The sequence below is a fragment of the Primulina huaijiensis genome, chromosome 4 (genome assembly GCF_012295235.1).
Source record: "Primulina huaijiensis isolate GDHJ02 chromosome 4, ASM1229523v2, whole genome shotgun sequence".
Lineage (NCBI taxonomy): Eukaryota > Viridiplantae > Streptophyta > Magnoliopsida > Lamiales > Gesneriaceae > Primulina > Primulina huaijiensis.
Genome location: NC_133309.1, coordinates 11530757 through 11536756, shown reverse-complemented (window position 1 = coordinate 11536756; position 6000 = coordinate 11530757).

Below are 6000 nucleotides of genomic sequence, written 5' to 3'. Positions count from 1 at the left end.
TCAAGATCGAATTATGATTCATTTGTTTCAATGTATAATCAAAGACTTTATCTATGACGATTGCATGAGTATACAAATAAATTAAAATGAAACCATGAAAAGTTAAATTATATTAAAATAAAGATTGTTTATTACACTTGAGTCAATAAATTTCCTCGCCAACAGTTGGCTTACAGGGCATCTACTCTAATAGTATTCATGAATGTAGCACCTATAAAGGGTGTAATGATATTTGGCAAGAAAGAAAAAATCAGTACGAGGTTCATAGGACCGTTTAAAATTTTAGAGAAGATTGGGGCATTAGCTTATAGAGTGGCGTTGCCACCGATGCTAGCACGTGTGTATAATGTGGGAACACGAATTTAATTATTCAATATTTGACAAGAATTAGAAATAATTACTATAAAACTAGAAAATTAAATAATTAAGACAAATAAATTTTAGTTGTGCGTTAAAAAAAATAAGTATTAGAAAATATCGGAATTGTAGACGATATTAAAATACATACCGGAGTTTTTAAAGCACACGAGAATTGTAATATTTGGATTGGTTCACATTCTAACATTTGGGCTAAATTATTGGATACATGTATATATATGTGTTATTTAAGAGGGAAGCCCATTTTCTCCAAGTCCAATTCATTTCCTCCTAAAGCTTCTCGCCTCTTCTCTTGCATCCATTTTTCTTCTCCAACGTGAGCAGCTTCTCGTCGCCTCTTGTTGCTAGGAAGCGGGTCTCCATAGTTCACACAGGATAGCCCAGAAGTCCCTCAGCTCTCCTTGCCATAATCAACATAGAGAAGCTTGTTTCTTGTTACCATGTTTATTCCAAGTTGCTGCGTTTCTTTTCCAGCTTCTCGATTCCTATTTTTCTTGGTTCTTTAGAGTGTGAAGAAGTCAATTCTAGATTCATCTCAATTCATAGGAAGCTTTTGAAGGTAATCCTTAAGCCTAGGTTTTAAATTTTGTTCATGGAAGAAGATGTTGGTTCTGTTTCAAATTATATATTTGGCTTCTGATTTTCAGGTTTGTATGTGTTAGCTTTCTGTAGCCGCTGACAAAACAGAATTCCCATTTGAAACGGATTTGATATGATTTTTCTACCAAAATGTATCAAAATGGAATTCTGTGTTGGATAGGTGCTGAAATTCGAGTTTATGACCTATATTCATTTGGATTCTGGACTTATGATTCCAATAAAGGTTGTAAATATATGTGTTGTCTTTGTAATTATATAAGAATCGTTAAATTCCATTAAGTATTGAAATATTTATGCTCATTTTGACCAAACTGCTCAGTTGCAGATTTTTGCCGCGAAGTGCGTATGTAGTAGCGTCTTCTTGATAATTCTGGGATTTATCTATTGAGATTCTGGAAATGTTTTCTTCTGGGGAAACTTAGATATTTGAGTTGTCTTTCATTTCCAATTGACGGATATTGATTTGAGTCAATGATGAGTTAGATATTAATTTATACTCATAAGTGTAGAACCTGAATCTCTCACAAAACGTATTTCTCATGGTTTCTAGTTTTTGTCGTTTTTCAGTGTCGAGATGGTAGAATTTATTTTTGACGTCTTCTGATGAAATAAGGGATTTCAAGTTAGGTTTCCAGCCATGCATGATAAGTGTGTTTTGGTTAAGTTTTCGTTGAGTTATGACCTTAAAACCGAGATTAGGTACAAACTGAAATTAGTAATTTGTATTTGACAAAAAATTGAAAATGTATTTGATGGTAATAAATTATTTACCATAGGTTTTAGTTGTTAGGAAGCGCCAAGGAGTTAATAAGTTATTGTGGTAATTTAATTTGAAGGTTAAGGTATGGATTAATCGTGTAACGTACCATACTTTTACTATTTAAAATTTGCGGAAAAATTAAAAATTTTCTTAAACAAGTAGTTTACCTTCAAAATTCGATAAAATAAACTGTACGTCTCAAAAGTGGTTGCAACAAAAGATCTAAAAATAAAGTTTGTCAAAAGTATCTGATTAAAATATCGTAACCAGTAAAATAAATCAGAGTATTTTGATCTGTAGAACCCGTAAATCAGACTACGTATAAGCCATGCATAATTCCTATTATTTAAATTAAAATTATTTTCATTGCATGAGTATTAAATTTCTTTTCTTTAAATTTAATTATTTCATGCAGTAGTTTAATTATTAGCTTTTTCAGTTAAATAAGTGAGATCGGACTGGAGTTGGAGTAAAGAGATAAAATTTGATATTAAGAAAACATTCCTAGAATTTATTTAAGATAAATAATAAGTTATTTTAGTATAAAAAAGAAAGTTTAAGAATTTATTTAATTGACTTGAGATAAGTAGTAAATAAATTCTTTATGTCCACTAATTTAATTAAAAGCCTAAATTAAAATGTGTGATCAATTGAGATAAGTTAATCTAGGCTTATTAAGAAATTTCAACTTAACATGTTAGCAATTTAATTTAAAGATTTAGCCATGCATGCAAGATAATGTCTATCCTAAATTAATTTATTAATTCACTAAAATATTTAATGGGTAGATAAAACACTAATGATTTAAAATTCAATAATTAAGAAATATTTTCCCACCTCATTTACTTAGATAATTTCGGCCCTTTGATAAGATTTGAATTTAGTTTGCCAACTCACAAACTTTGATTCTTTTCCTTATCCCTCTCATGGTAAATAATCCCTTCATTTTTAATCCTCATTAATTTAATAATTAAGCAATTTTCTACCCTATTTTGAATGATAAGAAAATCGGCCATGCACTCCTAGATATCCCTCAAAAAATCTTTTGTTATCAAATCATTTCTTTTATCTCACCAACAATTAGGATAGCAAGATTCATTTCCCTCTCAATCTCCCTTTTTATTTAGTAAACTTCCCTTCACCCCTAACCATTTTTCCTCCTCCATATCCTCGAAAATTCAGTCCCCTTCAGTAGAGGAAAATCGAGATTTAGCTAAAGAAAAATAAGAGAGAAAAAGTAGAAACAAGAAAGTGAAGCACTCCGTCTCCTCCGCGCTGCGTCGTCGTTTCATTTGTTTTCTTCTCAAAACAAATGCAGTCATGTTTATGTTTTTAATTTCTCCTCAATAAAGTCATAGTATTATTTTAAAAACATCATATGTGCATGATTTTTAATCATAAAAACCGAAACAAGGCAGCAATAATTTCCGAAGAATGCACAGATTTTCTTCGGCAGATTTCATCCTTCACGGTCTTGTTGTTTTTGGTGAGTACAGGTGGTTGGCTCGATTCCCGGGGCTCGAGTCTGCATCTAGACATGTACTAGGACATGTTAGGGTCATGTAAGAACGTTGGTTCCAGCCCCTACACGCTGGAGATAGTGTTTTGACAACAACTCAACAAGCATGTCACTTTGTGTCTCGAATTTGCATGTGTAATGTCTAAGGTGGAGATTCTGATCTTGGCTCCCCTAGGGGCTGTAGCCATGGTTAGAACCTCTCCTTGGCTTGTCTAAGACGTGACCAAGTCGGCCTTTCAAGGCTTGGTCCATGGTTGCATCGGTTTTTCAAAACAAAACAAGATAAGCCCCTTCGATCCCTTTTATTTTCTGCATGTGTGAGTTTCGGGTATAGGGTGTTGGTGTGGATCTTGGTTGGCTTTTTAGCCCTTGGCCATGGTTCATATAATACCTCATGATGTTTAGATCATGCCATGGTCAATCAAATGACCACTGGAATTATCCAAGACAGCAAAACAATCGCAACATCCTGCACGCGCAGTTTGGCCCTCGGGTGGAAGCATGGCAACGTTTCTAGTGTGGTTTGGATTGTGGCTGGCCTAGGGCCCTTAGCCATGGTTCAAACCATACCCTAGGATGTTGGGAAAAGGCCTCTACATGATCATTTCATAAAACTTAAAACATGGCAGTCCCCGGGTTTAGCCTCCCGCTCAGTCCAAGCCACCTCCTTGGTCCCCACCCCTAGTCTCCTCAAAATCATCCTCACCTGCATCTATCACGTCTAGTGAGTCTAAAGACTCAACACGTATAAACTAGAAGTAACGAGTATTACGTAATAAAACCACATGCAACTTCAAAATAGAACGTACATACGTGAAACTTGAACTTGCAATTAAACTTGAACATACATACATAACATAGACGTGCCATAACGTAAAAACTTTTCATAAACATGCTTGCATACTTGTACATACATAACTTCATCATTTTACGTAGATGCATGTTTCAAACCAAGTGACCCATAACATAAATCGCTTGATCAGACTAAACCACAGTACTAGGCTGACAGGGAAGATCCACTGCCACATACATGAGATCCCCGTTCATGCTTTAACGGGTGGATTGGTCCACGTTCATGCTTTAACACTTTCCAATCCTGATCTAAACCCGTTCATGATTTAACGGGGTGGATTGGTCCCTAAGCATGCTTTACCGCTTTCCAATCCGATACATAATTTGGTCACGAGACATTTAGAATACCTCAAAAACTTAAAAGTATTTTCTTTGCACATCGAACATACTTACTTGGAGTTGAGGGATTCGTTGGATCTCGCTCGGGGCCACTGTTGCAACATACTAACAAGATTTCAAGCACTTAATTTCCATACATAGACATAATAATCGTGCTCACCACCCAAAATGTAGAACCCGGAAATCAGATTACGTAAAGCCATGCATAATTCTAGAATTTAAATTAAAATGATTTTTATTGCATGAGTATTTAAATTCTTCTCTTTAAATTTAATTATTTGATGTAGTAGTTTAATTGTTATCTTTTCAGTTAATTAAGTGAGGCCGAACTGGAGTTGGAGTTTTGAGATAAAATTTAAGATTACGGAAAAATTCCTAGAATTTATTTTAGCTAACTAGTAAGTTAATTTAAGTTAAAAAAGAGGTTTAAGGAATTATTTAAGCAACTAGATGGAAGTAGGAAATAAGTTCATTTAGGCTCCATAATTTTTGGCGTTAATTCACTAAATTATTTAAATGATAGGTAAGGCTCTAAAGGTTTAAAATTTACTAACTAAACAATATTTCCCCTCCATTTATTTGTTTAACTTTCGGCCCCTTAGATGATTAATCAATTCCTTGCCAACTCACCTTTGAACGTTTCCTTGTCATCCTTGGCATGATAATCTTTTCATTTATTAATCACCCTTAATTAATTAATATTAAACCATTATCCTTACCTTGTTGTTAACATGTAGAATCGGTCATGCCACCTTAATCCCTCCAAGAATATTTGATATCAAACCATTTCAAATTCAAATGAGAGCAAGACTTGGTCTTGCCATCCCTTTTATATTGCAATTCCCTTCCTCACTCCTAGCATTCTCTCCCTCTCCATCATTTAAAATTTCAGAGAGAATTGATAGAAAAATCATGAGCCGCATAGCTAGAAACAAGAAGGAAAATTGAGTAGAAGCAAGAAAAAGAATATCACTCCATCTCATCCGCGCCGCGTCGTCTTTTTCGTTCGTTTTCTTTTCAAAACAAAACCAGGCATTTTTATATTTTTATTGACTCTTCAATCAAGCCATATTAGTATTTTAAAACATCAATCTCATGATTTGTTTAAGCAAAAAACCGAAATACATGTGAACTTTTTCAAGAAAATGAAGTTCAGATTTTCGGCCTCTCCCCTCATGCTTCACGGTTTTTGTTGTCTTGGGGTTGCAGGGTTGGCTTGATTTCCAGGGGCTCAAGGCTGCTTTTAGACATGATATAGGGTGTGTTAGGAATGGATTTGTCCATTGGTCTCATCCCCTTTTTCCCCTTGCATCGCGTTTTGGACAGCAACTCCCTAGCATGGCGTTTTGTGTCCCGATTTGCATGTTTAGTGCCTAAGGTGAAGATTCTGGTCTTGGCTACCCTAGGGGCTGTAGCCATGGTTAGAATCTCTCCTTGGATTGTCTAAGACGTGACCAAGTTGGCCTTTTGAGGCTTGGTTCATGGTTCCATCGGTTTTCAAAACAAAACAAGACAAGCACCCCTTCGATTTTTCTTTTCCTGCATGTGTAGT